A 25,996-nucleotide genomic window follows, 5' to 3' on the forward strand; every position below is an offset into this window, starting at 1 on the left:
TTGCTCCTAGCACACACACACATACACACACACACACACACACACACACACACACACACACAAAAACAACCATCACCACTTGTAGACCTTACTCCCTCTCTTAGTACTGCCAGATCATATTTAACTTCACAATTCCATGTTAATGTATTCTGAGAAATGGGTATGATTTCTCAATGCTGCAAATATTATTGAGGCTATTGTTTGTATGGTTGACCTGCTCTTACCATATTTGCTTATTGTATATTGTTACTATTTTCTGACATATGTAGTTTATTAATATTTTTTCAAATTTACATACATTTATTTACATACATTTATTACATACATTTATTTATTTATATATAATGTACATACATACATACATACATACAAATTTACATATATTTATTTTATACAAAAGTGACTATTACATCTCATTCACATAAATTCTATAAAATATAAAAATCAATTAAATTTTAAGGTACGATTTGAAAAACAAAATCAGATCAAAATGAATAATTTACACCCAAAAACTGAAACTGCTGCTTAAAATATTTTTAAAGAAGAATGATTCCTGCAATGAGTGAAAACTATCCATATTAAACATCAAAACTACAGACTTAGGGTCATATTTTACAAAATTGATTCATATTTAATTTGTTGAGGTTATGTACACTTTTAAAGGATATAGCTACCATATATTATACTTAATATTTTGTTATCATTATATAAACAATTATTACTCTGAGCATATTTAATTTAGTAACTGAAGAATGGACAAATGCATTAGAGGCTATTTTACTATAGAAACTAAGTAGACAAAGACATCATGAATATTGTATTTCTTCCTACTGTACTTTACGTAATTTGGTCCTAACATGTAATGGTCTTTGCCTAACATTTTAAGTACTTTACAATAAAGTGGATCTTATGAAATTTAGTCTTGAGCCACCACATATTGGTGGATTATCAAGGCATATATTGTTTGTGCAGAGAACTATAAACTCTTTTTGTTTCCAGCAGGCAACTTAACCCATCTTTTTGTCAGTTGTCTTTTCTAGGTATTGAGTGCTTTCAATTCTTAGATGCAAAGTCTTCAGAAGTCATTAAATGTCATAATTCTATCAAATATATGAGATCCTTCCTATCAAAAATCATGCCTGGAAATAAAGACAGCTTGTTGAACATGCTGTAGAAATATTTTACCAGCCACATTTTGAACTTCAAAATGTTTTTGAAATAAAATGTGATTTTGGTGAGTGAAATACTTTAAAAACAATTTTTAAATAAATAATAACAAAAAAACAATTAACTCTGCTAAACAAATGAGCATGGCTTAGGCCTTTGAAAGTGATGTTTTTAAATACAAGAAATGTGATAAATTAAACAAATGATAAGTATTTACCATGTGCTCAGCTCAGTAAACGATAAAAAGTAAAACTGGCATGTCCTTAAAATATTCAGTTGCATATGATTTAAGGTTACTTTGGAATATAGTAGTTAAACCAACTTTCCAATATCACAGCAAACTTAATGTCAGACATTGAAATAATTAATTTGTTTAGTTTTGAGTAAATTTCATATATTGATAGATTAAACTTATTTACCTGTTTCAAAAAATCAAATAAAAACATGAAAACCAAAGTTTATTGATTGTGGTATTTAGTTGGTATAAGGACTTTCCTTATATGTGTTAAATGGCTATATCCTAAAAAATTAAAATCTCATCTCAGAAAAACAAGTAGAAATTAATTTAATTTATAATGAGAGTGACGACGCAGCAGATAAATTTACACAGGACTTGTGGCTTTTTGATTTTGGTAAATGTGAATAATCACATATTTTTTTGGATTCACATTAACTATGTTTGAAACATTAATACAACATTTGAGATCTTTTTAAAAGTAGCCTTGTGATATTCTCTTAATATAATTATTTGAAGATCTGGGGCTATTTACTTTGAAGGAAAGCAATTTTAAACTGCAACACTGAATCTATAGAGTTCTTAAATTACAACTTGAAAGTCATTATGCACTCAATGAAACCATGACTTTCTGCAATATAAAATCTAGTCAAGTAATCATAAGACTATTTTATATACTAATGAACTATTTAAAATATAATATAGGTAAATATGTATTTAGATATATATACATATATGAGTGAAGAAGTTTGCTGATAAAGGAGACATGGTTATTAAGAAACCATTTTTGTTCATTAGATAGATGTAGATATTAAAAATACTACTAATATGTACTGGCAAAAAAATGAAAAGGGGAATATTTTATAGCACTTTAGTGTAATAAAAACAAGGACAATGTTGTCTTCCCAAATTAGCTTTGAACAGCAGTTCCTCAAATTACCTATTACGTAAGACTAAAGGAGTTAAGCCTGAGTTACAATTGTATGATCTATAATATGGAATAATAGCAACTTCTTATAAAGTTGTGAAGGTAAAGTTAGAGAAATTAAAAAGTGCTTACCATAGTGTTAGCAAAATAGCAGATGCCTAATAAATATTAGTCTCGAAAAAATGTAACATTAGATAACATTTTAGTTTTGAATTTGGAAGTTATTAAGGATAAACTAGATGAATTTTTGTGATAGAGTGAAAGCTAGAGAGATGGATAAATAGTACCATGTAATTCCTATTTATTTGTCTTGCTGTTTCATCATATGTAGGCACAATGTAAAATCAGAAAGAAAACAAATCAATGAATCTGTGAGGGTAAAATGATGATCAGAATAAGCTTTTAATTTAGTACAGTTAAGTTATTGGGTTCTGATAATCTAATGGTGGCAAAGAGGATATTGATAATTCAATTGAAACTCTATTGAAATGATAGAGTTTTGACAATGCTACAGTGTTTTTTCTGGTAATCAAATTTTTACAGAAAAGGATTGTCAACTTGAAATTGGAAATTCGTACTTTTGGTTTCATAACTGAAAATTGTCATATTGAAATGTATTAATCATTAGATTTATGTTACCACAGATAAATAAGTACACAGAGGTTAAAAATAATCACTATTCTTTCCGAAATTATGCAGACTATATATTCTCTTTAAGAGTTCTGAGAAAATTACTGCCCTTGTCTCTTTTAATTAAAAAAAAAGGCCAAAATTTGTGAAACAGTAAAATGCACAGATCTTAACTGTAAAATTCGATAAGTTCAGAAAATGTATAAACCCACGTAAAAAACATCCAATTTATAATAAAGAGCGTTTCATCACCCACAAAATTTCCTCATGGTGCCTTCCAGTAAATTCCCATCCCTTATAGATAATTCTTGAACTAACATTTTTCATAGCATATTCAATTGCTCTCATTTGATCTGCATGTAAATGGAATCAAAGATAATGCCCTTAATTGACTTAAGTGACATTTATTGTACTTTCCACAAAATAACAGTAAAATGTTCATTTCTTTCAAGTAAACATGAAGATAATGCATAACCAAGCCCATACAGGAAAGTTTAAGAAATTTAAAAGAATAGAAACCACACAGAGCATGTTATTGGACCATAGCAAAGTTAAATTTGAAAAGAATAACTAGAGAAATAAGAAAAATTCCAAAATATATTTGGATGTGATACAATATACATCTAAATAACCCATAGGTCAACAGTAAAGTTTTAAGAAAAATTGAAAATCATATTTTAAAATTCATAAAATTTAAAATATACTAAAATTTATAAGCTATAACTAAAGCACAGCTTACAAGGACATTTGCAGGCTTTAATATTTATGTTTTAAAAAGTCTCAAAATCATAACATAAAGTTCTATTATATAAAGAAAAAAAATAATGCCAGGCACAGTGACTCACACTTGTAGTCCCAGCACTTTGGGAGGATGAGATGGGTATATCCCTTGAGCCCAGGAGTTATAGACTAGTTGGGCAACATGGAGAAACACCTCTCTACAAAAAAAAAAAAAATACAAAAATTAATCCAGCTTGGTGGTGAATGCCTATAGTCCCAGCTACTTAGGAGGCTGAGGTCAGAGTGTCACTTGAGTCCTGAGATGTTGAGGCTGCAGTGAGCCATGATCACACCACTGCACTCCAGCCTGGGAAACAGAAAGAAGAAAGAAGGAAAAGTAGCAAGGGACAAACAAAGGACGCAGAAGTAAAGAAATAATAATTAGAGAAGAAGTCAATAATATTGAAAAAATAGAGAAAGTTTATCAAATCAAAAGCCAATTCATTGAGAAAATATTTTTAAGTTAACTCAAAAATTATCGATACCAGGAACGAAAGAGGAAATATCACTACTGATCCGAGAGACATTCAAAGGTAATAAGAGGCTATGACACAGGACTCTGGCCTATATAGTTTGCAACTTACAACAAATAAATAGATTCCTTGAAATATACTATCAAAAGGCATCGAAGAAGATATAGATAATAGGGCTAGTCGTATATCTATTTAATAAATTAGAGTTCTATGCAAAAGATTCCAAAAAAGAAAACCCTTATATTTTCACTGGAAAATTCTACCAAATATCCTGCAAAAGCTCTTAGAAAAGTATTATTAAAGAACATCCAATACATATAAAAATGAGGACACATTGCAACCAAGGGGAGTTCATTTCAGGAATGAAAGAATTTTGCAACCTTCAGAAACTGAACAATGTAATTCACCATATTAACAGACTAGAGAATAGAAGCTTTATGATCATCTCAATAGGTGATTTTAAAAAAAACTTTGACAAAATTTAGCATCCATTCATGATAATTAGAAAAAGAGAAAAGAAAATCATCAGCATTCTAGGGATGTAAATACCTTAACTTGACAAAGAACGTCTAAATAGAACAAAATGAACAACATCTATAGCTAACATCGTGTTTAATGTTTATTGACTGATCTTTTCCTTAAGGTTGAGAATAATACAATGAAATGATGTCCACTCTTACCACTGTTATTCTACATTTTACTGGAAATCTAACCAGTGCAATAATATAAGAAAAAGGATTAAAAGACATACAGATTGGAGTAGAAGTTATGCAACTCTTTGTCTCTCTAGATGACATGATTTCCTACTTAGAAAACTAATAATCTATATAAAATCTACAACTTTTAACTTTTTTATTAGATAGCATTAATATGTAAGTCAATCATATGCCTATATACCAACAATAAACAATTAAGATATGAAATTAAAACAATAATATTATTCATAATGGCACCAAAACTGAGATTCTTAGGTATAATTCTAACTCAATATACATGGAAAAATACAAAACAATGATAAAATAAATTCAAAAGTTCTAAATAAATGGAATCACTTAACATAGTCATTAATTGAAAGAATAAAATATCAATTCTCCTCAATCTTATCTATAAATTTAATTTATTCCTAGTTAAAATGCCAGTAACTTTTCTGTAGCTATCAACAAGCAGATTTTACATTTTATTGGAATGGCAAAGTGATCTAAATAGCCAAAACAATTTTCATCAAAACAAACACATTTAGAGGACTCCCAATACTCAATTTCAAGACTACAGTTCTCAAAATAGTGTGGTTTCTTTTTTTTTTTTTTAACCCAACTGTTAAATGTATTTTTTAAAATAAAAAACAAAATAAAAATATCAATATGTTTAGCAAAACTCAATGAATTTAATTTTCATTGACATGTTTTTTAATGAGCTGAATATTTACAAATACTTTTTTTTCTTTTTTTGTCTGCGATGGAGTCTTGCTCTGTTAGCTAGGCTGGAGTGCAGTGGTGCGATATTGGCTCACAGCAAGCAAGATTGGGTTCACATCATTCTCCTGCCTCAGCCTCCCGAGTACCTGGGACTACAGGCACCTGCCACCATGCCCCTGCCACCATGCCCGGCTAATTTTTTTGTATTTTTAGTAGAGACGGGGTTTCACTGTATTAGACAGGATGGTCTCAATCTCCTGACCTTGTGATCCACCCACCTCGGCCACCAAAAGTGCTGGGATTACAGGCGTGAGCCACCGTGCCTGGCCTACAAATACTTTTACAGTGGAAATGAAGTTTTCTTAAAGAAAAATAAGAGTGATTAGATTTGGCTAAAGAAAAAGTACAACTGTTTCTTTATAATATTGTTTCCCAGGGTTATTCTGGGTGTTCCTCTGGATGCCAATTAATTTTATAGAATTCCTTTTTGTGTGTCAGTTGAGATTGAATGATGGACTTTTAGAATTGGAGACCCAACCTCCTCTTATCCTCCATCAGACAGGTAACTGAAGCTTAGGTTATTTTAAGAGCAACATTATTGAAACGATAAATATGGTTTAATAGAGTAGGCTCTGTAAATCCTCCAACATCATCATGATATATCGATCAACAAAATGATTTATGCATTTTTGAAGCTAGAAATTTCCCTTTCTTTATCACTCTGGAAAGGAAAAATATTGACATTTACTAATTCTAAGCTATTTGATTTCAACTGATTTTTTTAAAATGTTGATTACCCAGTTTAGGCTTGTTAATTGTATTATTATTATCAGTCCCTTCCTCCACTTTTCTGTAAATGTGATTTTGAAAATGTATAGAATAGCACCACAGTGCAATTCTTTATTTTTTCCTTTTTTTTTTTTTTTTAAATTATACTTTAAGTTCTGGGGTACATGTGTACAACATGCAGGTTTGTTACATATGTATACTTGTGCCATGTTGGTGTGCTGCACCCATCAACTCGTCAGCACCCATCAACTCGTCATTTACGTCAGGTATAACTCCCAATGCCATCCCTCCCCCCTCCCCGCTCCCCATAATAGGCCCCGGTGTGTGATGTTCCCCTTCCAGATCCAAGTGATCTCATTGTTCAATTCCCACCTATGAGTGAGAACATGCGGTGTTTGGTTTTCTCTTCTTGTGATAGTTTGCTGAGAATGAGGGTTTCCAGCTGCATCCATGTCCCTACAAAGGACAGGAACTCATCATTTTTTTATGGCTGCATAGTATTCCATGGTGTATATGTGCCACATTTTCTTAATCCAGTCTGTCACTGATGGACCTTTGGGTTGATTCCAAGTCTTTGCTATTGTGAATAGTGCCGCAATAAACATACGTGTGCATGTGTCTTCATAGCAGCATGATTTATAATCCTTTGGGTATACACCCAGTAATGAGATGGCTGGGTCGAATGGTATTTCTAGTTCTAGATCCTTGAGGAATCGCCATACTGTTTTCCACAATGGTTGAACCAGTTTACAATCCCACCAACAGTGTAAAAGTGTTCCTATTTCTCCACATCCTCTCCAACACCTGTTGTTTCCTGACTTTTTAATGATTGCCATTCTAACTGGTGTGAGATGGCATCTCATTGTGGTTTTGATTTGCATTTCTCTGATGGCGAGTGATGACAAGCATTTTTTCATGTGCCTGTTGGCTGTATGCATGTCTTCTTTTGAGAAATGTCTATTCATATCCTTTGCCCACTTTTCAATGGGGTTGTTCATTTTTTTCTTGAAAATTTGTTTGAGTTCTTTGTAGGTTCTGGATATTAGCCCTTTGTCAGATGAGCAGATTGCAAAAGTTTTCTCCCATTCTGTAGGTTGCCTGTTCACTCTGATGGTAGTTTCTTTTGCTGTGCAGAAGCTCTCTAGTTTAATTAGATCCCATTTGTCAATTTTGGCTTTTGTTGCCGTTGCTTTTGGTGTTTTAGACATGAAGTCCTTGCCCATGCCTATGTCCTGAATGATATTACCTAGGTTTTCTTCTAAGGTTTTTATGGTTTCAGGTCTAACATTTAAGTTTTTAATCCATCTTGAATTAATTTTCATACAAGGAGTAAGGAAAGGATCCAGTTTCAGCTTTCTACTTATGGCTAGCCCATTTTCCCAGCACCATTTATTAAATAGGGATTCCTTTCCCCATTTCTTGTTTTTCTCAGGTTTGTCAAAGATCAGATGGCTGTAGATGTGTGGTATTATTTCTGAGGGCTCTGTTCTGTTCCATTGGTCTATATCTCTGTTTTGGTACTAGTACCATGCCGTTTTGGTTACTGTAGCCTTGTACTACAGTTTGAAGTCAGATAGCATGATGCCTCCAGCATTGTTCTTTTGACTTAGGATTGTCTTGGCAATGTGGGGTCTTTTTTGGTTCCATATGAACTTTAAAGCAGTTTTTTCCAATTCTGTGAAGAAACTCATTGGCAGCTTAGTGGGGATGACATTGAATCTATAATGACCTTGGGCAGTATGGCCATTTTCATGATATTGATTCTTCCTATCCATGAGCATGGAATGTTCTTCCATTTGTTAGTGTCCTCTTTGATTTCACTGAGCAGTGGTTTGTAGTTCTCCTTGAAGAGATCGTTTCCATCCCTTGTAAGTTGGATTCCTAGGTATATTATTCTCTCTGAAGCAATTGTGAATGGAAGTTCATTCATGATTTGGTTCTCTGTTTGTCTGTTACTGGTGTATAAGAATGCTTGTGATTTTTGCACATTGATTTTGTATCCTGAGACTTTGCTGAAGTTGCTTATCAGCTTAAGGAGATTTTGGACTGAGATGATGGGGTTTTCTAAATATACAATCATGTCATCTGCAAACAGGGACAATTTGACTTCCTCTTTTCCTAACTGAATCCCCTTGATTTCTTTCTCTTGTCTGATTGCCCTAGCCAGAACTTCCAACACTATGTCGAATAGGAGTGGTGAGAGAGGGCATCCCTGTCTTGTGCCAGTTTTCAAAGGGAATGCTTCCAGTTTTTGCCCATTCAGTATGATATTGGCTGTGGGTTTGTCATAAATAGCTCTTATTGTTTTGAGATACGTTCCATCAACACCGAATTTATTGAGAGTTTGTAGCATGAAGGGTTGTTGAATTTTGTCAAAGGCCTTTTCTGCATCTATTGAGATAATCATGTGGTTTTTGTCTTTGGTTCTGTTTATATGCTGGATTATGTTTATTGATTTGCATATGTTGAACTTGCCTTGCATCCCAGGGATGAAGCCCACTTGATCATGGTGCGTAAGCTTTTTGATGTGCTGCTGGATTTGGTTTGCCAGTATTTTACTGAGGATTTTAGCACTGATGTTCATCAGGGATATTGGTCTAAAATTCTCTTTTTTCATTGTGTCTCTGCCAGGCTTTGGTATCAGGATGATGTTGGCCTCATAAAATGAGTTAGGGAGGATTCCCTCTTTTTCTATTGATTGGAATAGTTTCCGAAGGAATGGTACCAGCTCCTCCTTGTACCTCCGGTAGAATTCGGCTGTGAATCCGTCTGGTCGTGGACTTTTTTTGGTTGGTAGGCTATTAATTATTGCCTCAATTTCAGAGTCTGCTATTGTTCTATTCAGGGATTCAACTTCTTCCTGGTTTAGTCTTGGGAGAGTGTAAGTGTCCAGGAAATTATCCATTTATTCTAGGTTTTCTAGTTGATTTGCATAGAGGTGTTTATAGTATTCTCTGATGGTACTTTGTATTTCTGTGGGGTCGGTGGTGATATCCCCTTTATCATTTTTTATTGCATCTATTTGATTCTTCTCTCTTCTTCTTTCTTAGTCTTGCTAGTGGTCTATCAACTTTGTTGATCTTTTCAAAAAATCAACTCCTGAATTCATTGATTTTTTGGAGGATTTTTTGTATCTCTATCTCCTTCAGTTCTGCTCTGATGTTAGTCATTTCTTGCCTTCTGCTAGCTTTTGAATGTGTTTGCTCTTGCTTCTCTAGTTAATTGTGATGTTAAGATGTCAATTTTAGATCTTTCCTGCTTTCTCTTGTGGGCATTTAGTGCTATAAATTTCCCTCTACACACTGCTTTAAATGTGTCCCAGAGATTCTGGTATGTTGTATCTTTGTTCTCATTGGTTTCAAAGAACTTCTTTATTTCTGCCTTCATTTCATTAAGTACCCAGTAATCATTCAGGAGCAGGTTGTTCAGTTTCCATATAGTTGAGCACTTTTGATTGAGTTTCTTAGTCCTGAGTTCTAGTTTGATTGCACTGTGGTCTGAGAGACAGTTTGTCATAATTTCTGTTCTTGCACATTTGCTGAGGAGTGCTTTACTTTCAATTATGTGGTCAGTTTTGGAATAAGTGTGATGTGGTGCTGAAAAGAATGTATATTCTGTTGATTTGGGGTGGAGAGTTCTGTAGATGTCTATTAGGTCCACTTGGTGCAGAGTTGAGTTCAATTCCTAGATATCTTTGTAAACTTTCTGTCTCATTGATCTGTGTAATGTTGACAGTGGGGTGTTGAAGTCTCCCATTATTATTGTATGGGAGTCTAAGTCTCTTTGTAAGTCTCTAAGGACTTGCTTTATAGATCTGGGCGGGCTTTATGAATCCTGTATTGGGCGCATATATATTTAGGAGAGTTAGCTCTTCCTGTTGAATTGATCCCTTTACCATTATGTAATGGCCTTCTTCGTCTCTTTTGATCTTTGATGGTTTAAAGTCTGTTTTATCAGGGACTAGTATTGCAACCCCTGCATTTTTTTGTTCTACATTTGCTTGGTAGATCTTCCTCCATCCCTTTATTTTGAGTCTATGTGTATCTCTGCATGTGAGATGGGTCTCCTGAATACAGCAAACTGATGGGTCTTGATTCTTTATCCAATTTGCCAGTCTGTGTCTTTTAATTGGAGCATTTAGTCCATTTACATTTAAGGTTAATATTGTTATGTGTGAACTTGATCTTGTCATTATGATATTAGCTGGTTATTTTGCTTGTTAGTTGATGCAGTTTCTTCCTAGCATTGATGGTCTTTACATTTTGGCAGGTTTTTGCAATGGCTGGTACTGGTTGTTCCTTTCCATGTTTAGTGCTTCCTTCAGGATCTCTTGTAGGGCAGGCCTGGTGGTGACAAAATCTCTAAGCATTTGCTTGCTTGTAAAGTATTTTATTTCTCCTTCACTGATGAAACTTAGTTTGGCTGGATATGAAATTCTGGGTTGAAAATTCTTTTCTTTAAGAATGTTGAATATTGGCCACCACTCTCTTCTGGCTTGTAGAGTTTCTGCCGAGAGATCTTCTGTTAGTCTAATGGGCTTTCCTTTGTGGGTAACCCAACCTTTCTCTCTGGCTGCCCTTAGCACTTTTTCCTTTATTTCAACTTTGGTGAATCTGACAATTATGTGTCTTGGAGTTGCTCTTCTCGAGGAGTATCTTTGTGGTGTTCTTTGTATTTCCTGAATTTGAATGTTGGCCTGCCTTCCTAAGTTGGGGAAGTTCTCCTGGATGATATCCTGAAGAGTGTTTTCCAACTTGGTTCCATTTTCCCCCTCACTTTCAGGCACCCCAATCAGACATAGATTTGGTCTTTTCACATAATCGCATATTTCTTGGAGGCTTTGTTCATTTCTTTTTCCTTTTTTTCTCTAGACTTCTCTTCTCGCTTCATTTCATTCATTTGATCTTCAATCATTGATAGTCTTTCTTCCAGTTGATCGAGTCAGTTACTGAAGCTTGTGCATTTGTCACGTATTTCTCGTGGCATGGTTTTTATCTCTGTCAGTTCGTTTATGGCCTTCTCAGCATTGATTATTCTAGTTATCCATTCTTCCATTCTTTTTTCAAGATTTTTAGTTTCCTTGCACTGGGTACATAGTTCCTCCTTTAGCTCTGAGAAGTTTCATCGACTGAAGCCTTCTCTCAACTCATCAAAGTCATTCTCTGTCCAGCTTTCATCCATTGCTGGCAATGAGTTGTGTTCCTTTGGAGGGGGAGATGTGCTCTGATTTTTTGAATTTTTTGAATTTCCAGCTTTTCTGCCCTGCTTTTTCCCCATCTTTGTGGTTTTTATCTGCCTTTGGTCTTTGATGCTGGCGACGTACTGATGGGGTTTTGGTGTGGGTGCCCTTTCTGTTGGTTAGTTTTCCTTCTAACAGTCAGGACCCTCAGCTGTAGGTCTGTTAAAGATTGCTTGAGGTCCACTCCAGACCCTGTTGCCTGGGTATCAGCAGCAGAGGCTGCAGAAGATAGAATATTGCTGTACAGCAAATGCTGCTGTCTGATTCTTGCTCTGGAAGCTTCATCTCAGGGGTGTACCCTGCCGTGTGAGGTGTGAGGTGTCAGTCTGCACCTAGTGGGGGATGTCTCCCAGTTAGGCTACTCAGGGGTCAGGGATGCACTTGAGCAGGAAGACTGTCAGTTCTCAGATCTCAACCTCCGTGCTGGGAGATCCACTGCTCTCTTCAATGCTGTCAGACAGGGTCATTAACATCTGCAGAGGTTTCTGCTGCTTTTTTTGTTGTTGTTGTTATGCCTTGTCCCCAGAGGTGGAGTCTACAGAGACAGGCAAGCCTCCTTGAGCTGCGGTGGGCTCCACCCAGTTGGAGCTTCCCAGAGGCTTTGTTTACCTACTTAAGTCTCAGCAATCGTGGGCGCCCCTCCCCGAGTCTCACTGCTGCCTTGCAGTTAGATCTCAGACTGCTATGCTAGCAATGAGGGAGTCTCCGTGGGCATGGGACCCTCCCGACCAGGTGTGGGATATAATCTCCTGGTGTGCCGTTTGCTAAGACCATTGGTAAAGCGCAGGATTAGGGTGGGAGTTACCCGATTTTCCAGGTGTTGTGTGTCTCAGTTTCTAAAGGGATTCCCTTCCCCCTTGTGCTTCCCAGGTGAGGCGATGCCTCACCCTGCTTCAGCTCTCACTGGTCAGGCTGCACCAGCTGACCAGCACCGATTGTCTGGCACTCCCCAGTGAGATGAACCCAGTACCTCAGTTGAAAATGCAGAAATCACCCATCTTCTGTGTAGCTCACGCTGGGAGCTGGAGGCTGGAGCTTTTCCTATTCGGCCATCTTGCTCACACTCCCCAATAGTGTGGTTTCAATGAAAAAGTGTTCACATAAATCAATGTAACAGAGAATAGAGTTCAGAAACAGAACTTCATATTTATTGAAACTGATTGTAATAAGACGCAAAGACAGTTCAATTAATAAAAGGTGATGCTTTCAACATGTATTGTGCAAATAAAGGAGTATCCAAATAAAAAAGTGAACCTCAATCATAACTCACAATTAGTACAAAAATTAACCCCAAATTGGTGATACATCTAAATGTACATGTTTTGGCAAACTTTTGGAACAATTTGATTTGTCATATGCTGCTGTGAGGAATGTAAAATATTACAACCACTTTGGAAAATGGTTTTGCTGTAACTGTTAAACATGCATACACCATTTGATAGAACCAATTTTCTTCCAGGAATTTACCCAAGAGCAAAGAGATGACATTGCGTATTAATACTTATAGATGGGTTTTCAAGAAATGTTATGTTTAATAACCAATAACTGGAAACTACATTGACAAGTTTATGCTAAGGTGTGAACACATTGTGGCATATCCATATGATGAAATACTCCTCAGCAATAAAAGTAATGAACTATTGATACATGTAACAACATGTATGAATCTCAAAATAATATTACTGAAAAAGCAAGACAAAACAAAGTACATATGATATGATTCCATATATATAAAATTCCAGAAAGTACACATTAATTTGTGATAACAGAAAGTAGATTGATAGTTGTCATAGATGGAGATTATGAGGAAGAAGTAAGGCAGGGTGGAATGGCAAAGGTTCACAAGGAGACATTTGTGAGTGGTGAATATATTTAGGACACACTTTATGGTTATGTGTTCATGACTGTATACACATGTTAAGGCTTAAATTATTTTGAATTTTAAATGTGTTCAGTATTATAAATAAATTACACCCAATAAACTTTGAAAATATAAACATTATAAACTATTAAATGACCAGCTAGAAACAACAGAAATATCAGTCAAAGAGGTTGATACACTGTTCTGAGTAAATGCAAACAACGAAACAAATGGCTTCGAAGCACACCAAAAAAAGTTTCTTTTATTAAAGTAATGGAGTTCACAATTTGATCTGCATGTTAATAAACATTTTGAAGTATAGCGAATATTAAAAAGTAATCAAATTTCAAGTGGTGACTTTGATGCATCATTGAGGAAACAACTCATTTAACTTCACCCTAATCAAGAGATGGGACATACCTTTCTCATGAAACTGCCTATCCTGCCTTCCCGCAAACTAAGTGCTTCAAACCTTCATAAAGTTCATCATTTTGCCATCTTCTGACAGGGTAATAAATTCATCTGCTTTTGAATACTACATAAATGTTCATACCTAGTTCCTTTCACTTATCATTATACTTATGAGATGATACTGATAGAAAGCAATGTGCTAATATTTATAAAATTTCCAAATGCATAACCCCTTGGCTCAGCAATTGTACTATGATGAATTTATTCTAAAGGCATATATGCCTATGAGCAAAATCACATTTTTTTAAAAGAAGTTTTCAATCTGCATTGTAATTACAAAATCTGTCAATAACAACAGCAAAAAACACACAACAGAGAACTGATTCAATATTAAATGGTAAAGTAGAATATTATGCAGGTAAAGTAGAATATTATGCAGCCATTTGAAAGCATAAACCAGTTCTTTTAAACAGCACATTTAAAATAAACACACTTATATAGGTATAAATTATATCTGGAATAATACAAAAGTTTTCTCTAATTTTAAAAACACAGTGAGGGATATTTTAATTTCTCAATTTATCTTTAGTTAGTTTGTATTGTCAGATAAATGAAATAGTTTAAAATCATTTTAAAAACTTAGAATTCTTAAATATAGACACTCCAGGAATATTGCTATAAATGAAACAATTGATAACGTTACTTCTAATCTTGAAAATACTTGCAAATGAAAATTAGGATCTTTACTGCATATAATTAAAATGTATTTTATTTCACAACAATTTCTATAGCTTAACTTAGTTTAAAAAATGACTGTCATAAATCCTTTCACTCTTCTGTGACAAAAATATAATAATAAGTAAAAAAATAAGTTACATGTGGCAAATATTTGAAGTTACTTAACCAACACTGGCACTTTTAAAACAAGGGGATATCTACACACTGCACACAGACAATACTAAGCTTCACGTTTGATCCATTTTGTGGTCTATATTGAGAGTGTAGTACATTCTAGTACCAACTTTTAGAGGCTTTTGCTTTTTATACTCTGCAGAATTGTATGAAATATCAACGCAGTATTGTGATAGCTGATGTTACAGAAACAAATTGAAGACCACTTTTCCAGATTAGTTCATTCAATTACTACTTATTTGAGTTTGATTTCCCATGGGCTGTATTGCAAACAAGAAGACATTTTCTCAGTCATTTAGAATGTGAAGTAGAGGAGAAAAGTAAATGGATCCAAACTATTTTCCTTTTGAGAAGCACAGGTTCCTCTTTGAAGTACTTGTGTTTTGTCATTATGGATACTTCTTTACTGACATGAATAATCTCCCTTTTGAATCATAGTGTCCAAGAAGTGCAAGATGAAAAGATCTGATGAGGTATACATTATCCTGTCAAGACCCTTCATTGACAGAATAACTCTTTTTACTCTCTTTGTGTTGAGTCTTATTTTATCTGAGAGTATCAGAGCTGTAGGTTTCTTTGATGTGGTTAAATTTCATCCTCCTAAAAGGAAACAATTCAGGCTATTATTGTCATCTATTATCTAATAACTTATATACAGAGGTATTATTATTTTGCTTTGGTTTTCACTTTGCTTGGTAGCCAGGGAAGACCATTCATATTCCAGAAAGTTGTTCTCACCAGTAGAATCTGAGCAGAGCTGTTGCAATATTCAATTTTTGGGCCCAGCCTTTTAAGAAGTAAATGTGCCCATTCCACATTCTCTTTACTCTTCCTGCTGTTGGAAACAAATGGAAAAGTGGACACAAGGAATGGTAAAACTGCAAGCTGGAAGTGGCCCTTGTCCTTAAATACATTACTTTGAATATCACCTGCCAACCATAAAAACTGTACTGGTCCATTGGCTGAATGAGAAAATGCTTCTTATGCATAGTGACTCAAATTGTGGTGGCAGGATTAACCTACCATTAGTCAGTCTCACATGATTGTATTAAAATAGACACGATTTCTTGGCTGATATCAGCATTAGGAGGAACTTGTATTTATTATGAAAAGGAAGTCTAAATCACTTTCACAATTTTAGGATGTGTGATTAAATCAAAATAAAACTATTTACATCTGGTTGTGACCTGAATAGAGTTGTTAATTCATATGCAATCAAATTATGAAAAGAGCAAGCAGTTATAAACAACCTAATGCAGATGTTCAACAAAGAATACAGCCCAGATTTAAGCCTCAATAGTGTCTCAAAATATAACGCATATTTTGAATTTTAAAATAACAACCTAATTTTGTAACAATAACTCCAGATTTCCAAGTTATATGATAAAATAAGCACAGTGTCAGTTTTTACATTCAGAGTTTTATTAAAATAGCCACCAAAAGAAAATTCTGAACAAATTTGGAATTCTCAGAAAATAGGGAATTGTATTATAAATAATCCTCAAGGAAATAATGGAAAATATATTGACATTGAACCAGAATGAAGAAGTTAATGGGGTCTAATTTATTCACCTCTATTCATTTCTGAAACATGAGACCAATATGGACCTTTGGGGAATCCCAGATTTTTTTCAGGAGTGAAGACTGGAGTGGAAGTAAGGATTAAAGACACCGCATTGATTTTGTTTTGTACCACTAATGAGTAGAAGTTTAAAGCAATGGCACCTGTATATAAAAGGTGTTTTACAACAGCTAAATAAGTAGGTAGTTGTTTGGTGATAAGAGCTTGTCCTTGATAGGAATTAAATGTAAACGATCTTGCAGATCTTGACCTTCAATTTGAAGCAATGAGTGTGGGATTCTTACAATTACCATTGTCAGTAGAAGACTCAAGGAGACAAATTAAGGATACAGCAACAAAATAGTGAAAAGCATTAAAAATGATAGAAAACACAGTCAAAAAGCCCTGACGCCCTGTACCTTCAGGACTTCCACTTAATTTTACCATAGGTGATTAGCAGCACTTGCACGTGTTAAATTTGTGAAGTATAAATGCTAGTCTAAAGGCAATGGCTAAAATAAAAAGAAAAAATCAAAGAGATCAGCTGTAGCAAGAAGGAGATCAGTACATACTATGACATTGACATGGAAACTGGACCAAACAAAATCATCTCAGAAAGATGGCCCTTCACAGGCCAACTACACCAGTCATCAGTAAGAAATGGCATAAAGGAACTTTGTATGCTGGGATCGCCATAGTTGTAGAATTCTTCATAGGTTAGTAATTGCTGAGCTAGAGGTAGAAATGTTTCACAAGCTGAACTTTGGTTAGTTCTCAGAAGAGACACATAAAAACAAGAAGTTGGATAATGAGCAGAAACAAGGTGAATTCACACAATTTTGAGGAAGCTATTAGATAGGACTCAAATATGAGTAACCAAACACATTCACAAATATAAGCACATCCACATTCACAAAATGTAGCTGTACAAAATTGCAATATACAAAATAAGGGAAGTAATACTCATTGGAGAGAAAAATACGTAATAATTAAAACCAGAATAAGATTACACAATTAATCTATTTTCTATTTTATTAAAATTCAATAAAACTTGAAGAAATGTACTTTGAAAAAAATATTTAAAATGAGATTCAAATACCAAGTCGAAATAAAATGGGAAGCTGAATCAAATGTAGGCTGCAAGGCTAAAGTAATTTTTATTTAAAACAAGCAAAAGGAGCAGGGCACAGTGGTTCAGGCCTGTAATTCCAGCACTTTGGGAGGCCAAAGCCAGGGGAGTTCTTGAGCCCAAGAGTCCTAGATCAACCTGGACAACATAGTGAGACCTCATCTCTACTACAATTTTTTTTTTTTTTAAAGATTACCTGGGCATGGTGGCTAGCACCAGTAATCCAAGCTACACAGGAGTCCGAGGCAGAAGGAAGGCTTAAGGCCAGGAAGTTGAAGGGGCAGTGAACTGTGATCGTGCTGCTGCACTCCAGCCTGTGTGAATCCCTTGTGGCAGTATCCAGGGCATCAGCGAGATCCTATCTCAATTTTAAACAATCAAAAAGCACAATGAATACTGCTAAATGTATAAATAGTAATGCGAAGAAAAAACAAAATAACACAGGAACAGGAAACCAAACACTGCATGTTCTCACTCATAAGTGGGAGTTGAACAATGAGAACACATAGACACAGGGAGGGGAACATCACACACTGGGGCCTGTCGGTGGGGGTGGCACAGGGAAAGTGGGGAGGAGATATGGAAGGGATAGCATTTGGAGAAATACCTAATGTAGATGATGGGTTGATGGGTGCAGCAAACCACCATGGCACATGTATACCTATGTAACAAACCGGCACATTCTGCACATGTATCCCAGAACTTAAAGTATAATAAAATAAATAAATAAATAATTGCCCTTAAGGTAAAGTAAGAAAGGTCAGAGATTATGAAATGATTTGTTACACTATTGAACAGATTGATAACTACTGAATGAGCTATTTCATATTTTCCAAAAAAAGTCAAAAAAAGACAGCAAACAATGATGGTTTTATAGGTCAATCATTTCATTTCATTTCTAAATTAATCTGATATACCTAATTTATATGTTATTAAAGATTTTCCTTCAGCCTACAAAATATTACATTAATTTTAGTGACTAAAAAATAGGATGAAATCCAAAACTCTTTGCTTTTACTATTTCTCACCATTCCATCCGTATAAACCTATATATCACATATAAATGTGCTACAGATATACATATATATCACACATATTTTCCCATAGCTTACAAATATTAAATCAAACCATACCAATTAGTTAATATATAATTTGCATTTTGAATAAAATACTACAGATAATTCCAGGTCAAAACATTTTTAAATGTTTACAAACTAAACATTGTGAATGTTTGGAAATACATGTTCTATGTCCAGGCCAGACCCGGATAACTTAAATCAGAATCTCTTATTGCAGTATCTAAGGAGTCAATGATTTTAGAGTTTCCACCCCCCTGTACCTGGGGATTCTAATGCATAGACAAGGTTGAGAAAACTATATAGAGCAAAGGCATTAGCTTATAAAGCAGCAATATAAGCCATTTGTGTCTTCACTATGATCTATCTATTGATGGATAGATCACCTCTCCATTAGGCAGCTGTCTTGACAGTATTCTCTGTCTTTCCCTTCTTCTTTTTGTCACTTTGGCTTCAGGATTGGTAACAGCTTAGGTATTTAAAAAAAAATCATTTCCCTATATTCTCACCCATATAAAGAAACCCTCCTTAATTGGTTGTATTTTGAATGAACCAATTTTTTTTTTTCTCTGTAGAGACCCCTAAGCATACACTGTGGATGAACTGCCTTTGTTATTACATAAAGCCAACTTCTACTTGTACATTGGCTCCCATCCCTTAATGCCCTCTTAGGAATATTGATCCAACAATTGTCTCCTCTATCTCTTGTATCAACATTTTTTTCTCTCTTTCTCTTTGATAATTATTGGAGCTATGGAAACATTTACATACAAACAGCAGTGATTGTTTCTTTCTTAAGAAGATCCTTCCTTTGAAGCCACATTTCCCTTCACTATCTCCTCATTTCCTCTGCTTCCCTTTAGAACAAACCACACTCACACATAACAATATTAACCTTAAATGTTAATGGACTAAATGCTCCAATTAAAAGACACAGACTGGCAAACTGGATAAAGAGTCAAGACCCATCAGTCTGCTGTATTCCGGAGACCCATCTCACATGCAGAGACATACATAGGCTCAAAATAAAGGGATGGAGGAAGATCTACCAAGCAAATGGAGAACAAAAAAAAGCAGGGGTTGCAATCCTTGTCTCTGATAAAACAGACTTTAAACCATCAAAGATCAAAAGAGACAAAGAAGGCCATTACATAATGGTAAAGGGATCAATTCAACAGGAAGAGCTAACTCTCCTAAATATATATGCACCCAATACAGGAGCACCCAGATTCATAAAGCAAGTCCTTAGAGACTTACAAAGAGACTTAGACTCCCATACAATAATAATGGGAGACTTCAACACTCCGCTGTCAACATTAGACAGATCAACGAGACAGAAAGTTAACAAGGATATCCAGGAATTGAACTCATCTCTGCACCAAGCGGACCTAATAGACATCTATAGAACTCTCCACCCCAAATCAACAGAATATACATTCTTCTCAGCACCACATCGCACTTATTCCAAAATTGACCACATAATTGGAAGTAAAGCACTCCTCAGCAAATGTACAAGAACAGAAATTATAACAAACTGTCTCTCAGACCACAGTGCGATCAAACTAGAACTCAGGACTAAGAAACTCAATCAAAACCGCTCAACTACATAGAAACTGAACAACCTGCTCCTGAATGACTACTGGGTACAGAACGAAATGAAAGCGGAAATAAAGATGTTCTTTGAAACCAATGAGAACAAAGATACAACATACCAGAATCTCTGGGACACATTTAAAGCAGTGTGTAGAGGGAAATTTATAGCACTAAATGCCCACAAGAGAAAGCAGGAAAGATCTAAAATTGACACTCTAACATCACAATTAAAAGAACTAGAGAGGCAAGAGCAAACACATTCAAAAGCTAGCAGAAGGCAAGAAATAACTAAGATCAGAGCAGAACTGAAGGAGATAGAGACACAAAAAACCCTCCAAAAAATCAACGAATCCAGGAGTTGGTTTTTTGAAAAGATCAACAAAATTGACAGGCCGCTAGCAAGGCTAATAAAGAAGAAAAGAGAGAGGAATCAAATAGATGCAATAAAAAATGATAAAGGGGATATCACCACTGATCCCACAGAAATACAAACTACCATCAGAGAATACTATCAACGCCTCTACGCAAATCAACTAGAAAATCTAGAAGAAATGGATAATTTCCTGGACACTTACACTCTCCCAAGGCTAAACCAGGAAGAAGTTGAATCCCTGAATAGACCAATAGCAGGCTCTGAAATTGAGGCAACAATTAATAGCCTACCCACCAAAAAAAGTCCAGGACCAGATGGATTCACAGCTGAATTCTACCAGAGGTACAAGGAGGAGCTGGTAACATTCCTTCTGAAACTATTCCAATCAATAGAAAAAGAGGGAATCCTCCCTAACTCATTTTATGAGGCCAACATCATCCTGATACCAAAGCCTGGCAGAGACACATCAAAAAAAGAGAATTTTAGACCAATATCCCTGATGAACATCGATGCAAAAATTCTCAATAAAATACTGGCAAACCACATTCAGCAGCACATCAAGAAGCTTATCCACCATGATCAAGTGGGCTTCATCCCTGGGATGCAAGGCTGGTTCAACATTCGCAAATCAATAAACGTAATCCAGCATATAAACAGAACCAAAGACAAGAACCACATGATTGTCTCAATAGATGCAGAAAAGGCTTTTGACAAAATTCAACAGCCCTTCATGCTAAAAACGCTCAATAAATTCGGTATTGATGGAACGTACCTCAAAATAATAAGAGCTATTTATGACAAACCCACAGCTAATATCATACTGAATGGGCAAAAACTGGAAAAATTCCCTTTGAAAACTGGCACAAGACAGGGATGCCCTCTCTCACCACTCCTATTCAACATAGTGTTGGAAGTTCTGGCTAGGGCAATCAGGCAAGAGAAAGAAATCAAGGGTATCCAGTTAGGAAAAGAAGAAGTCAAATTGTCCCTGTTTGCAGATGACATGATTGTATATTTAGAAAACCCCATCATCTCAGCCCAAAATCTCCTTAAGCTGATAAGCAACTTCAGCAAAGTCTCAGGATACAAAATTAATGTGCAAAAATCACAAGCATTCTTATACACCAGTAACAGACAAGCAGAGAGCCAAATCAGGAATGAACTTCCATTCACAATTGCTTCAAAGAGAATAAAATACCTAGGAATCCAGCTTACAAGGGATGTCAAGGACCTCTTCAAGGAGAACTACAAACCACTGCTCAGTGAAATCAAAGAGGACACAAACAAATGGAAGAACATACCATGCTCATGGATAGGAAGAATCAATATCGTGAAAATGGCCATACTGCCCAAGGTTATTTATAGATTCAATGCCATCCCCATCAAGCTACCAATGAGTTTCTTCACAGAATTGGAAAAAACTGCTTTAAAGTTCATATGGAACCAAAAAAGAGCCCGCATTGCCAAGACAATCCTAAGTCAAAAGGACAAAGCTGGAGGCGTCACGCTACCTGACTTCAAACTATACTACAAGGCTACAGTAACCAAAACAGCATGGTACTGGTACCAAAACAGAGATATAGACCAATGGAACAGAACAGAGTCCTCAGAAATAATACCGCACATCTACAGCCATCTGATCTTTGACAAACCTGAGAGAAACAAGAAATGGGGAAAGGATTCACTATTTAATAAATGGTGCTGGGAAAATTGGCTAGCCATAAGTAGAAAGCTGAAACTGGATCCTTTCCTTACCCCTTATACGAAGATTAATTCAAGATGGATTAGAGACTTAAATGTTAGACCTAATACCATAAAAACCCTAGAAGAAAATCTAGGTAGTACCATTCAGGACATAGGCATGGGCAAGGACTTCATGTCTAAAACACCAAAAGCAACGGCAGCAAAAGCAAAAATTGACAAATGGGATCTAATTAAACTAAAGAGCTTTTGCACAGCAAAAGAAACTACCATCAGAGTGAACAGGCAACCTACAGAATGGGAGAAAATTTTTGCAACCTACTCATCTGACAAAGGGCTAATATCCAGAATCTACAAAGAACTCAAACAAATATACGAGAAAAAAACAAACAACCCCATCAAAAAGTGGGCAAAGGATATGAACAGACATTTCTCAAAAGAAGATATTCATACAGCCAACAGACACATGAAAAAATGCTCATCATCACTCGCCATCAGAGAAATGCAAATCAAAACCACAATGAGATACCATCTCACACCAGTTAGAATGGCAATCATTAAGAAGTCAGGAAACAACAGGTGTTGGAGAGGATGTGGAGAAATAGGAACACTTTTACACTGTTGGTGGGATTGTAAACTAGTTCAACCATTATGGAAAACAGTATGGCAATTCCTCAAGGATCTAGAACTAGATGTACCATATGACCCAGCCATCCCACTACTGGGTATATACCCAAAGGATTATAAATTATTCTACTACAAAGACACATGTACACGTATGTTTATTGCGGCACTATTCATAATAGCAAAGACTTGGAATCAACCGAAATGTCCATCTGTGACAGACTGGATTAAGAAAATGTGGCACATATACACCATGGAATACTATGCAGCCATAAAAAAGGATGAGTTTGCATCCTTTGTAGGGACATGGATGCAGCTGGAAACCATCATTCTTAGCAAACTATCACAAGAAGAGAAAACCAAACACCGCATGTTCTCACTCATAGGTGGGAACTGAACAATGAGATCACTTGGACTCGGGAAGGGGAACATCACACACTGGGGCCTATCATGGGGAGGGGGGAGGAGGGAGGAGGGAGGGATTGCATTGGGGAGTTATACATGATATAAATGATGAATTGATGGGTGCTGACGAGTTGATGGGTGCAGCACACCAACATGGCATAAGTATACATATGTAACAAACCTGCACGTTATGCACATGTACCCTAGAACTTAAAGTATAATAAAAAAAAAAAAAAAAAAGCATAAAGGAGGAAAAAAAAAAAAAAAAAGGGAAAATACTCCTTAAAGCTCCATTAAATCTTAATGAATCATACACTGTATCCTTGAAGGATGTAAAATCTATTTCTAAGGCAATTATTTATTAAAGCCAATTGTCTCAGTTTCCTTCACGAAAAATAAAATTAACACAAAACACAGTAAAAAAAAAAAAAAAAAAAAGAACAAACCACACTGCCCCCAAACCACTATTCAGCTATTCTGATTCCTCTTGTATATCATCTTCAACCTCTACACACGTACCACCTCATTTTAAGCGTCTTATTTTCACTCTCCATTCAGACGGTTCTTGGGAAAGTCACCCACTTCTACCTTGCCACATTACATTCTCTATTTGCAGACTTCTTAGTTGAACCATCAAAATATTTGGGAACATTTCAACTATTTCTTCCCTGAAGCACTTTTCTTGGTTGTATTTTGGCATATTTGTGTCTTTTGCTGTTTCTCTCACATCATTCCTTCTAAAGAGAAGGACAAAAAGTTAAAGTTTAACCTTTAGTCTCCCTTGGTAGGAACTTCACTCTCTGACTTCTAAAAGTTGGAGTGCCCCAGACCTCAGACCTCTTTGCTATACCCTCATTTTCGGGTTATTCAAGTAACTTTATGTCTTTAATGCCAACTGGATGCCAACTGTTCAAAACCCTCCAATGGCTTTTCACCTCCTTAAGGTCAACACCAAAGCCTTTCAGTGGTTTAAAAAAGACTACAAGATCTGAACCCACATAGCTCTGTGACATCACCCACAATTTCACTCCCCATGATCAGGCTCCTCCTCACATTGGACAAACAATCGTGATCATACCTTGGGACCTTTCCACATATTATCCCTTAGGCTTTCTGAAGAACACCCATATGTTTCATTACCTTCCTGTTTCAGTTCTTGGATTAATATCACCTTATTATAAGTTGGGCTTTATATGATCCCTCTCTATAAAATAACAACATTCTCCAACTTTACCTTCTGTATCCCTATCATCCTACTTAATTTTGTTTCAAGACACTTAACATCGAAATCACAATACATTCAATTGTTTATTTATTGTCTGCTTTCCAACCTTTCCCCGCTAGACTGTAAGCATTCTATAAATCTAAGAGCTTCCCTTTTTTTTTAAATTCAAGTCACTGATCTCACAGCATCTAGAATACTATCCGTTACAGAGTAAGTATTTGAGAATTTCTGGTTAATTGGATGAATTAATGAGTGTTCCTTTTCATTTTCTGTGAATTACCTGTGTGTTTCTTAAAGTTATATGTTATATTTTCTTCATATATAAGAAATTTTAACCTTTTGTCCTTTACTTGTCAAATATTGTGTCCTGGTTTATCATTTGTCTTTTTAGTTTATGATATCATTTGTCATACACAAAAATTTGATATTTAATTTTGATAAAATTGCTCAATTACAAAATGATTATAACAGGTAAGTAAAATGTGTCACAATAAATGGCTTTTTCTTTTGTTTTCTTTTCTTTTTTTTTTTTTGAGATGGAGTTTCATTCTGTTGCCCAGACTGGAATGCAATGGTGCAATCTAGGCTCACTGAAACTTCCGCCTCCTGGCTTCAAGTGGTTTTCCTGCTTCAGCCTCCTGAGTAGCTGGGATTACAGGCATGCGCCACCACATCTGGCTTTTTTTTTTTTTTTTTTTGTATTTAGTATTTAGTAGAGATGCAGTTTCATTATGTTGGTCAGGCTGGTCTCGAACTCCTGAACTCAAATGATCCACTTGTCTCAGCCTTTCAAAGTGCTAAGATTATAGGCTTGAGCCACTGTGCCCAGCTCAATGGCTTTTTATTTCACATCTCCCTCTTTCAAACTCACAAAATATTAACACTTTTATAAAATATTCAAAATTAAAAATAATCTTTAATGAAAAAAGGACATATCTGCAACTTGGAAGTACAAAATGCAATTTCTTTAAAAATCTACCCAATCTAGTCTGGGATAAGACAGAGTGCTGATAAATAACACGCACTGCCTCAGCCCTCATATAATAAGTTTTCTCACAAGTTAATGTCACTTTTTCAGTAAAGTTTGGTCAAAAAATTACTATGTGCAAAAAGACAAAGTAAGTGCTAAAGATAATATTGAGAAATACAGTGTGTGACACCCCTTGTAATTAAAAAAATGCATTCTTGGTATCAAACAAAAGACTATAAAAGGCAAAAAACAGCAAAATTAATAAATATATATACATACATAATAAACATATGCATTTCCATATGCATATATGGATACATACATGAGTATGTGTGTGTATGCAAATATTCAGTGCTCAAACTTTGGTAGTTACCTAGATTTTGCATCTTCCTCCTTTATGCTCCATCATCTTCAAATCCTAACAGATTACCATAAAGGGAGGATTATGCTTTTCATCCAGGATAATGTAAAGTAGCATGCTGAGCTAGAATCAAAAATG

The sequence above is a fragment of the Rhinopithecus roxellana genome, chromosome 14, assembly GCF_007565055.1.
Source record: "Rhinopithecus roxellana isolate Shanxi Qingling chromosome 14, ASM756505v1, whole genome shotgun sequence".
Taxonomy (NCBI): Eukaryota; Metazoa; Chordata; class Mammalia; order Primates; family Cercopithecidae; genus Rhinopithecus; species Rhinopithecus roxellana.